The sequence below is a fragment of the Salvelinus alpinus genome, chromosome 14, assembly GCF_045679555.1.
Source record: "Salvelinus alpinus chromosome 14, SLU_Salpinus.1, whole genome shotgun sequence".
Lineage (NCBI taxonomy): Eukaryota > Metazoa > Chordata > Actinopteri > Salmoniformes > Salmonidae > Salvelinus > Salvelinus alpinus.
In genome coordinates, this window is record NC_092099.1 from 2,724,172 (window position 1) to 2,736,780 (window position 12,609).

Here is a 12,609-nt window from a genome sequence, read left to right on the forward strand (position 1 = left end):
AATTGCCAGAAACAAAGACTTTCTTCTGAAAGTCAGGCTATTCTTGTTCTGAGAAATGAAGGCTATTCCATGCGAGAAATTGCCAAGGATCTGAAGATCTCGTACAATGCTGTGTACTACTTCCTTCACAGAACAGCGCAAACTGTCTCTAACCAGAATAGAAAGAGGAGTGGGAGGCCCGGTGCACAACTGAGCAAGAGGACAAGTACATTAGAGTGTCTAGTTTGAGAAACAGATGCCTCACAAGTCCTCAACTGGCAGCTTTATTAAATAGTACCCTCAAAACACCAGTCTCAACGTCAACAGTGAAGAGGCGACTCCGGGATGCTGGCCTTGTAGGCAGAGTTGCAACGAAAAAGCCATATCTCAGACTGGCCAATGAAAAGAAAAGATTAAGACGGGCAAAAGAACACAGACACTGGACAGAGGAACTCTGCCTAGAGATAGCTAAAATCATATAGTTGGTGAGGGCCTTTAGGTAACAGCTTTTTAAGGGAAGGTGGTCAGTTCAGTCATCTGGCTGGGCTTGTAAGATAGGAGAGGGGTGGAAGAGAGGCCCTAACCATTTGCTAGTGCACCTAACATGCTCCTCACATGCGTACGTCCTCCATCGCGCGCAAGTTGATTTTGTTCACCCACACCAGAAGTGATCATGACACACAGGTTGAAATATCAAAACAAACTGAAACAATTATTCAGGTCAAAAAGCATTAAACATTTATGGCAATTTAGGTAACTAGCTTGCTGTTGCTAGCTAATTTGTCCTGGTATATAAACATTGGGTTGTTATTTTACCTGAAATGCACAAGGTCCTCTACTCTGACAACTAATCCACAGATAAAACGGTAAACCAAATTAGTTTTTCGTCATCTCTCCTCCATCCTTCAGGCTTCTTTTTCTTCTTTGGACTTCATATGGCGGTTGGCAACCAACTTTACAGCATTACTACAACCGACCGGAGTGTGGACCTAAGTTCATATTTCAATCACCCACGTAGGTATATGCTCCTAAAAACCAGTGAGGAGACGGGGGAGGCCGGACCTGCACCGCGTTGAGCGTCACAAATAGAACCAATTTCTATTTTAGCGCCTGGCCATGCAGACGCGCGCAAGCAGTGTGAGTGCAATGATTGAATAACATCTATATGTAAATTTATTTTGCAACGCTCGCGCACGTGACTCGAGCGGTGTGGTCAGCATGTTAGCCTTAATGATGAAGTGTCTTCCAGTTACACCTTGAAACACCCCACAGTAGGCAGTCACGTAAATACTAGCGGTGAGATGTTGAAGTTCAAGTGTTCTAGATTTCCACTAGACCTGTCATTATAACCTGGAAAGTGAGGATCTGTTGAGAGAGCTATTGTTTTGCCTTTCAGCTGTGCATTGAGTGTTTTTCTTCAGTTAATTTGAGAGAAAGTAACAGGACGTCCTCCTGCTCTCTCCAAATACTTTGCCTCCATATGTCATATGTCATGTCCTGAAATGCCACTGAGGGAAACAGTCCCAACACTTTGACACATTGTTTTGAAGCACGATCACTAATACCACACACTCACTCACACTCGGACTTGAAAAAGAGATGTCAATCCCAATTGTGACTTCCTTGGTTACATAAAGGATAAATACAACTTTTTAAAAATATACTCATGGCCCAAATATATTTTGACATTATTGGCCATACTTCCTAATCGATTGTCTAAACTGAATCAATATGAATAACTTTTTAGGAAAAGTTTTTCAAATCATTTATATTTATTTAAGGCTTATTAAGGCTTAATAGGGCCTACCTCTTATGTCGACAATAGAGACAAACTCAAATAGCAATCAACATCATAAAAATTCACATAAGGATTTAGTGAGTATTATTGAGCCTGACCTTTTGAAGTTAGTGCAGGGAGGCGGAGACTTTCTTCTCTCTTGTTAACAAGACATGTGATTACCATTTCTGGATTTGCCCCCTTATGCAGTCGGTCTGTCAAGTTCTCTCAAGGGAATGTGCCACAGGGAAGGCTACGAACGAAGTTAGCGCGCAGGTCAAGGTAAGTGTAATATTTTACAGGGTTGCTGTGCTAATAATAGGCTACATTACCGCTTTGTAGAAGTATAGGCCTATAGTAATGGCCCTGAAGTAAAATAGGTTAATGCCTTTTGCCTTCTACATTCCCAAATGTAACATGAGGGATGGCGTGATAAGGTCTCTGTTTTGAGTCGTCTCAGTATTCCTTTTGCAAGTGCAACCTCGATCATTTGACAAATTGATTTACTATTTTCTTGAGTAACTTTCAAAATTGTCCGCACCATTGTTATTTTTGATAGCTGTGCATTCTTGCCAATAAATATGAATTCACTGATTAACGTGGTTTATGCGGCATTTAGCCAAATAGTATTTTAAGAGATTGAGTATAGTTTATAATGACTAATTTCCCATAAATGCAAATATATGTTCACCTCAAGTTTTGCAAACTCATACTTTTTGCAAATAGTGAATACTGAGCAAATTTAGCCTATACACCTGTTACATTCTGCTGCACGGCCCAGTGTGGAAACCATTATTATTGGTGTGACAAAGTATGCTTGTTTCCCCTCACACAATGACTTGTCTGTCTGTCTGTCTGTGGGCATGAGTGCAAGTTGCCCCATTTTCAGCTTATCTCAAAACATGTATTGTGATGCCTGGGTCTGGGAAAATGTGCACAGACTAAATTGCATGGAGTCCAGACAGACTGGCTATAATCTGCTCCACTGGAGAGTGATGTGATGGTTCTGAGTTGTGCCAACGCTAGGTCACATGATAGTGCTGGCGCAGCAGACAGAGGAACCTTTCACCACAAACAGAATCATGGAGTAAAATAGTATTTAAAAAATATAGGGGAATGAGGTGTGATTATGATTAGTGTTGGACACCAATATTGATACATATATGATATGACTGAAGCATGTTGTGATATCGTTTAATACTTATTTTACCCACCTTCTACAATCTTTTCTAAAAATAAAAATAAAAATGCCGTGCTAGGCGGATAGCTAAGTAATAGCATGGGTTCACCAATGCGACCAGCTTGCTAGTTCACCCAAATTACAAAATTACATTAGTTTCCTTACCCTTTAAGCAGTCTTTCGACAAAGTATGACAGCAATCCATGCTATGGTTTCGTTTCCCTGGCACGTTTCCACATGCTAACATTTTAGCATTTGTGGCACAAATCCCATTCATGTCATGTGACAGATAATAGCATTTTTTGCGCATCATATCCAAATCATCCGAAAGTGTCTCAAATTGATTGTGAAGCTCAACAAAGACACTTATAGATGTTTTGAACATGATGTGCAAAAATCTTAAGATAGACATCTTTGCTAATATATTGAAAATGAAATACAGAAATATATTGTTTATATAAATGTTCACATCCCTGAGTCAATACATGTTTGAATCACCTTTGGCATGGAGTAAGCAACCCCAGTGTAGATTTGGCCTTGTGTTTTAGGTTATTGTCCTGCTGAAATGTGAATTTGTCTCCCAGTGTCTGTTGGAAAGGAGACTGAAGCAGGATTTCCGCTACAATTTTGCCTGTGCTTAGCTCTATGCCGTTTATTTTTTAAAAACACTCACTAGGGCCTCTTGATTGACACAGCGGTTTAAGGCACTGCATCACACTGCTAGAGGTGTCACTACAGACCCGGGTTTGATCCCAGGCTGTGTCGCAACCGGCCGTGATCGGGAGTCCTATAGGGTGGCGCACAAATGGCCCAGAATCGTCCGGGTTAGGGAAGGGTTTGGCCGGGGGGGCTTTTACTTGGCTCATCGCTCTCTAGCGACTTCTTGCAGCTGGCCGAGCGCCTGCAGGCTGACCTAGGTCATCAGTTGAATGGTGTTTCCTCCGACACATTGGTGTGGCTGGCGTACGGGTTAAGTGTGCGGGTGTTAAGATGCTCGGTTTGGTGGGTCATGTTTCGGAGGACGTATGACTCGATCTTCGCCCTCCGATTCCGTTCGGGAGACAAGATGGAAATTGGAGATAAAAAAAATCCATAGACCTTGTCTATGACAAGCATACCCATAACATGATCCAGCCACCACCATGTTTGAAGAGTGGTACTCAGTGACGTGTTGTGTTGGTTTTGCCCCAAACACAATGCTTTGCATTCAAATTTCTTTGCAGTTTTACTTTAGTGCCTTATTCCAAACAGGAATATTTGTATTTTATACAGGCTTCCTTCTTTTCACACTGTCATTTGGGTTAGTATTGTGGAGTAACCACAATTTTGTTGATCCATCCTCAATTTTCTCCTATCACATCCATTAAACTCTGTAACTGTTTTAAAGTCACCATTGGCCTCATTGTGATATCCCTGAGTGGTTTCCTTCCTCCCCGGCAACTGAGTTAGGAAGGACACATGTATCTTTGTAGTGACTGGGTTATTGATACACCATCCATAGTGTAATTAATTACTTCACCATGGTCAAAGTGATATTCAAAGTCTTCTTTTTTTACCCATATGCCAATAGGTGCCCTTCTTTGCAAGGCATTGGAAAACCTCCAGGGTCTTTGTGGTTGAATCTGTGTTTGAAATTCACTGCTTGACATTCACTGCTCAAATGAGGGACCTTACAGATAATTGTATGTGTGGGGTACAGGAATGAGGCAGTCATTCATGTTAAACACCATTATTGCACACAGTCCATGCAATGTATTATGTGACTTGTTAAGCACATGTGTACTCCTGAACGTATTTAGGCTTGCCATAACAAAGGGGTTGAATATTTATTGACGCAAGCCATTTCAGCTTTTCATTTCTTATTAAGTAGTAACATTTCTAGAAACATAATTCCACTTTGACATTATGGGGTATTGTGTGCAGAGCAGTGACACAAAATCTAAATTTTAAATTCAGGCTATAACACAACAAAGTGTGGAAAATGTAAAGGGGTGTGAATACACTGTATGTAATTTTGTAAATTAGGTGAACTATCCCTTTAACAAAATAAAAAGGTCACAACTTGCAAGAAAATACTTTTATGGCCACATTGCATTTCCTATAAATAAATAACTAGTTTATTATAGTATTAGCCTACTGTCTGTTCACTCCTCAGATGAAATGAATTGCCCAATTCCTTGGAGGCCTTACACTGCTGTAGTCCAGAACGCTGCTATTAAACTCTGATTTTTTACATAATCTGTTGGGATTTATCACCACCTTAAATGGTAGCAATTAAACAATACTGCCAACTATATGACTGATTTGGCATGGGGATACAGTGGATATGTGTGGTTATACAACGGGTGTGTCTAATCCTGGATGCTGATTGGTTAAAACCGCATTCCAGCTGGTGTTTACTCCACAAGTTACCACTGGCTAAATCTATGATGTTGAAATGCCTATTTGCTCTGTTCCATCTGACTGCGCAATCCACTGTCTCATCAGCTCAGCCAGGCAATTCATATACTAGATCTACCCTGTAAAAAACATGTAGACATTTCTTTTAGACTAGCATTTGGGTTTCAACAGCGGAGATTTGTAATAACATTGTTGTCTGCCTATCCGACATTTGCAACATTGTTTCAATATTGAAATTCGATCTCCAGCTGTCCTATGGTAATGGACGTGTCAGGAGTCGGGATGAGACAGACAAGCTGGCAGCTTTTCTCAGCCAATCGAAATCATGAATCAGCATCATTTTTATGGATATATACAATGAAATGCCAATAGAAAAACACGAAATGCAGCTAGTTTGCTGTCATTCCAGCTTCAGTTTGAAGTGATTGTGTTAGCTGTGTACATTTACATTTACATTTAAGTCATTTAGCAGACGCTCTTATCCAGAGCGACTTAGTTGGCTATCTCTTCTGAACAGTGGCCTGGCGAGAGAGCAAATGTTCTAGGCCAGGTGAAATCGCACATCAATAGCTCATTGTTATGGATGTATCCCAGAAAATCACTAGAAAACAGCTTAAACAAACACAGCTACTTTGATGTTATTATGGCTGCACTGTTTGACATGACTGTGTCAGTCAAAGTTGGCTAGCTAGCAAGTAAGGGATAATAACGTTGCCAGCCATCATGGCAATGGAACATTTAGAACGAACACATCTCAACATACATTTTTCAGAGGAGACTGTGTGAATCAGGCCTTCATGGTCGAGTTTCTGCAAAGATACCACTACTAAAGGACACCAGTAAGAAGAAGTGACTTGCTTGGGCCAAGAAACTCGAGCAATGGACATTAGATCGGTGGGAATCTGTCCTTGCATCTGATTAGTCCAAATTTGAGACTTTTGGTTCCAACCGCCATGTTTTTGTGAGACGCAGAGTAGGTGAACAGATGTGTGGTTCCCACTGAAGCATGGAGGAGGAGGTGTGATGGTGTGGGGGTGCTTTGCTGGTGACACTGTCTGTGATTTATTTAGAATTCAAGGCACACTTAACCAGCATGGCTACCACAGCACTCTGCAGCGGTACACCATCCCATCTGGTTTGGGCTTAGTGGGACTATCATTTGTTTTTCAACAGGACAATGACCCAAAACACACCTCCAGGCTGTGTAAGGGCTATTTGACCAAGAAGGTGAGTGATGGTGTGCTGCATCAGATGACCTGGCCTCCACAATCACCCAACCTCAACCCAATTAACATGGTTTGAGATGAGTTGGACCAGAGAGTGAAGGAAAAACAGCCAACAAGTGCTCAGCAAATGTGGGAACTACTTCAAGACGGTTGGAAAAGCATTCCTCATGAAGCAGTTTGAGAGAATGCAAAAGCTGTCATCAAGGCAAAGGGTGGCTACTTTGAAGAATCCAAAATATAACATCACTTTTTTGGTTACTACATGATTCCATGTGTTATTTCATAGTTTTGATGTCTTCACTATTATTCTACAATGGAGTAAGACCCCTGAATGAGTAGGTGTATCCAAACTTTTGACTGGTACTGTATGTCATTCATTATTTTAATATGTAACATCAGCCGTGCCAATATTTCCTCTAGACACCGGCTTCCCGGGCATTATTACTTAAATACATGAGGCTGCACTGGATTGGGAGAAAGCAATTTAGCAAGACTTCTAAACTAAGTGTTGGATTGCTTGAATGATTATGCTTTTGACAATTACAAAAAAACTACTACCACCTCCCTACTGAACATTAGACTCAAGATGAATACATTTCATTTGTCATTCACAAATGGGTTTGAATAACATTGCAACACAATATCAATACCATAAATATGATTGCATTCAAAGCGTTTCAAATGTATACATTTCGGGTTGGGTTATCTAACCCTCACCAAATGATGAGGAAAAGGGAAATATAGAATGGGTAGGCCTAATGTTGCAGTATTCTAGATTGTGACAGGTTCCCCTGAAAATATGTATTTTATGTACCTTGTTTACGTTGGCTGTTTTACATTTAGTCAGTCCAAGGAACTGGTTCAGGTAAAATAGAGGCAAAGTGGACAAAAATTAAAGAGCCCCCAAGTCCTCCACCCAATTTCGGTTGGTAACCCAGCGCTGGGTAAATATTGTATGAATAACCCAACATGTTGGGTTGTTGGAATTACTCAAACACAGGTTCATTTAACCATCAGTTGGGTATTTTTTACTTTCATGCCTGGTTGACCTAGCAGCTATGTCTTTTTGAATGTAATCCTTAGGTTATTTTCAGGAGAAGTGTCTTATTAGGGTTGTGGCTTTCAGATAGATCTAATTGGCCACCCATGAGAGTAAATGTGACCGACCGGCTCAAATTGGCCTTATGTAGCAAAATTTGAAATTGTGTTTTTTACATTGGATAAATGTAGACACTCAGAGCTAGGGTTGGACATTTTGGGGAATATTCAGAGGTGGAACTTTCCGTGGGATTTAACGAGAATATATGGGAATTAATGGGAATATATGGGAATTAACAGAAATATATGCAAATTAATATTAATACCATTTAAATGTAGATGTTTTTTGCATTGGATATATTTACCATATCATATGGAGACAGAATTGCAAATGATTAAATCCTTTCAATAGAAATTTAAAAAACGATTTAGTTACGAATTGAACTTTAATTAAATGAGTTGACTTTTCAAATGGGATGATTTCACTGAAAAACAAAAGGGAATATTGAATGATCCCCAATGATCCATCGGATCTCCCAAAAACGTTTTCAACATACATCTGTAAAATGATAGTCTAGAAACTAATGCTTTGGTTGTCTTCCTCTCAGGCTTCCATGTCTTCTCCATGGACCTCCTCAATGTCAGCCTCTTGAACATCAGACTCTGAGGCCTAATCTTCACTGTCACTTTCCAACCTTGTTGAGGATGGCTCGTTGTCAGGCTCAAAAAGCCTCAAATTTGCCCGGATGGCCACCAATTTTTCAACCCTGGTATTGGTCAGCCTGTTGCGTGCTTTGGTGTGTGTGTTCCCAAACATGGACCAGTTGCGCTCTGAGGCGGCTGATGTTGGTGGGATTTGGAGGATGATGGAGGCAACAGGGGAAAGAGCCTCAGATCCACAAAGTCGCTTCCACCAAGTAGCTGATGAGATATATTGGCACGACTGCCATGTTGCATCTCCATCCCAAAGCCCTTGCTTGGAAATGGACTTCGCCAGACTGCCAATAACCTTGCCCTCATCTAATCAAATCAAATCACATTTTATTTGTCACATACGCATGGTTAGCAGATGTTAATGCGAGGGTAGCGAAATGCTTGTGCTTCTAGTTCCGACAATGCAAGTAATAACCAACGAGTAATCTAACCTAACAATTCCACAACTACTACCTTATACACACAAGTGTAAAGGGATAAAGAATATGTACATAAAGAAATATGAATGAGTGATGGTACAGAACGGCATAGGCAAGATGCAGTAGATGGTATCGAGTACAGTATATACATATGAGATGAGTAATGTAGGGTATGTAAACATAAAAGTGCATAGTTTAAAGTGGCTAGTGATACATGTATTACATAAAGATGGCAAGATGCAGTAGATGATATAGAGTACAGTATATAGATATACATTATATTAAGTGGCATTGTTTAAAGCGGCTAGTGATACATTTTTGATTCATTTCCATCAATTCCATTATTAAAGTGAGCTGGAGTTGAGTCAGTATGTTGGCAGCAGCCACTCGATGTTAGTGGTGGCTGTTTAACAGTCTGATGGCCTTGAGATAGAAGCTGTTTTTCAGTCTCTCGGTCCCTGCTTTGATGCACCTGTACTGACCTCGCCTTCTGGATGATAGCGGGGTGAACAGGCAGTGGCTCGGGTGGTTGTTGTCCTTGATGATCTTTATGGCCTTCCTGTGACATCGGGTGGTGTAGGTGTCCTGGAGGGCAGGTAGTTTGCCCCCAGTGATGCGTTGTGCAGACCTCACGACCCTCTGGAGAGCCTTACGGTTGATACAGCCCGACAGGATGCTCTCGATTGTGCATCTGTAGAAGTTTGTGAGTGCTTTTGGTGACAAGCCGAATTTCTTCAGCCTCCTGAGGTTGAAGAGGCGCTGCTGCGCCTTCTTCACAACGCTGTCTGTGTGGGTGAACCAATTCAGTTTGTCTGTGATGTGTACGCCGAGGAACTTAAAACTTACTACCTTCTCCACTACTGTCCCGTCGATGTGGATAGGGGGGTGCTCCCTCTGCTGTTTCCTGAAGTTCACAATCATCTCCTTTGTTTTGTTGACGTTGAGTGTGAGGTTATTTTCCTGACACCACACTCTGAGGGCCCTCACCTCCTCTCTGTAGGCCGTCTCGTCGTTGTTGGTAATCAAGCCTACCACTGTAGTGTCGTCCGCAAACTTGATGATTGAGTTGGAGGCGTGCATGGCCACGCAGTCGTGAGGGAACAGGGAGTACAGGAGAGGGCTCAGAACGCACCCTTGTGTGGCCCCAGTGTTGAGGATCAGCGGGGTGGAGATGTTGTTACCTACCCTCACCACCTGGGGGCGGCCCGTCAGGAAGTCCAGTACCCAGTTGCACAGGGCGGGGTCGAGACCCAGGGTCTCGAGCTTGATGACTAGTTTGGAGGGTACTATGGTGTTAAATGCTGAGCTGTAGTCGATGAACAGCATTCTCACATAGGTATTCCTCTTGTCCAGATGGGTTAGGGCAGTGTGCACAGTGTGTGGTTGCGATTGCGTCGTCTGTGGATCTATTGGGGCAGTAAGCAAATTGGAGTGGGTCTAGGGTGTCAGGTAGGGTGGAGGTGATATGGTCCTTGATTAGTCTCTCAAAGCACTTCATGATGACGGAAGTGAGTGCTACGGGGCGGTAGTCGTTTAGCTCAGTTACCTTAGCTTTCTTGGGTACAGGAACAATGGTGGCCCTCTTGAAGCATGTGGGAACAGCAGACTGGGATAAGGATTGATTGAATATGTCCGTAAACACACAAGCCAGCTGATCTGCGCATGCTCTGAGGACGCGGCTGGGGATGCCGTCTGGGCCTGAAGCCTTGCGAGGGTTAACACGTTTAAATGTTTTACTCACGTCGGCTGCAGTGAAGGAGAGTCCGCAGTTTTCTGGAGGGGAAGGAGTCTCTCCAAGAAATGGCCATATCACAGTTTGCCGATATGGACAGCCCCATCAAGAGGCTCCTCTTGGATGATGTATTTTGGGAGAGTGGTAAGCAGCCTGAAACCTATATCAGTAGCCATTGCTACTGCTCTAGGCAAAGGGGATGTGACATGATTGTGATGACACCATAGGCCTTGTTGATCTCTGCACCAGAGAGGATGCTTTTGCCAGAATACTTGGGGTCCAACATGTATGGGCTTTAGGCAGAAGTCTTAAAGCTTTTTGATGTATTTCAGAACTGCAGTTTCCTCTGCTTGGAGCAACAGTGAAGTGGGCAGGGCAGTACAGATTTCTTCTCATACATCTGCAAGCAGAGTCTGAACATCAGACAGGATGGCATTGTCTCCCTCGATCCGTGCAATGGCTACAGGCTGGTTTCAGGCTGCTTACCACTCTCCCAAAATACATCATCCAAGAGGATGGGGCTGTCCATATCGGCAAACTGTGATATGGCCATTTCTTGGAGACTCCTTCCCCTCCAGAAAACTGTCAAACATGATGACAATATCACCCTAATGGATGTTGCTGGACAGCTTCCATGTGGTGCTCTTATTCTTCTCACTTTGCTTGGTGAGGTAGATTGCTGCTATAACTTGATGACCCTTCACATACCTAACCATTTTCTTGGCTCTCTTGTAGTGTGTATCCATTGTTTTCAGTGCCATGATGTCCTTGAGGAGTAGATTCAATGCATGAGCAGCACAGCCAATGGGTGTAATGTGAGGGTAGGACTCCTCCACATTGGACCAAGCCACCTTCATGTTCGCAGCATTGTCTATCACCAGTGCAAATCTGTAGTTCAAGGTCATTGATGACTGCCTTCAGCTCATCTGCAATGTAGAGACCGGTGTGTCTGTTGTCCCTTGTGTCTGTGCGTGTCTGTGCTCTTGTAGAATACTGGTTGAGGGGTGGAGATGATGTAGTTAATTATTCCTTGCCCACGAACATTCGACCACCCATCAGAGATGACTGCAATACAGTCTGCTTTCTCTATGATTTGCTTGACCTTCACTTGAACTCTGGATCCAGCAAATGAGTAGATAAAGCATGTCTGGTTGGAGGGGTGTATGCTGGGCAAAGAACATTCAGAAATTTCTTCCAATACACATTGCCTGTGAGCATCAGAGGTGAACCAGTTGCACACACAGCTCGAGCAAGACAGTTGCTATCGATAAGGTGTCTGATTCATCATTTTCACCTCGAATAGAAGTAGAGGGACTTTTGTCAGAGGTTGCTTGTTGTGAGCGCTGATGGAACTTTATGCACTTGGCCAGTTGATTCTGCAGATTTGTTGCATTCTTCACATATGATTTGGCACAGTATTTGCAAATGTACACAGCTTTTTCTTCTACATTAGCTGCAGTGAAATGTCTCCACACATCAGATAGTGCCCGTGGCATTTTCCTGTAAATACAAGAACATTTCTATTTTAAATAAACAAATACAATTCCATGTACAGATAAATAGTTAAGCAGTTAGATTAATTAACTAATTTGTAAGATAAATGTTTTAAAAGGAAACATGTATGGAAACAGGTGAATTAACACTCCTCAGTTAGCAGGCTCGAGCAAGCTAAAACCCACATGGTAGCAAAAACTAACCAGCATAAATTGTTAACAAGTTAGAAATGATTTAAACTCACTTTGCTGTTTTTTCATTTTTTTTTTATTTTACCTTTATTTAACTCAAATCAAAGTTTATTTGTCACGTGCGAAGAATACAACAGGTAAAATGTAACAGTAAAATGCTTACTTAAGGCTCTAACCAATAGAGCAAAAAAGGTATTAGGTGAACAATAAAGAAATAAAAACAACAGTAAAAAGACAGTGAAAAACAGTGGCGAGGCTATAAAAATAGCAAGGCTACATACAGACACCGGTTAGTCAGGCTGATTGAGGTAGTATGTACATGTTAAAGTGACTGCATATATGATGAACAGAGAGTAGCAGTAGCGTAAAGACGGGTTGGCGGGTGGTGGGTGGCGGGACACAATGCAGATAGCCCGGTTAGCCAATGTGCGGGAGCACTGGTTGGTCGGGCCAATTGAG

The 12,609-nt window shown here is 42.2% G+C and overlaps 1 protein-coding gene across 2 annotated transcripts in view; it reads left to right on the forward strand.

Moving 5' to 3' along the window:
• The first annotated feature begins 1,955 nt into the window (after nucleotides 1-1,955).
• The window catches only part of LOC139538304 (melanophilin-like), a 139,809-nt gene continuing 129,155 nt past the window's right edge, over nucleotides 1,956-12,609 (forward strand). For both annotated transcript variants that reach the window (XM_071340171.1, XM_071340172.1), the window contains exon 1: nucleotides 1,956-2,038. The gene's annotated coding sequence lies outside the window, so the exon portion shown is untranslated. The remainder of the gene's footprint in view (nucleotides 2,039-12,609) is intronic.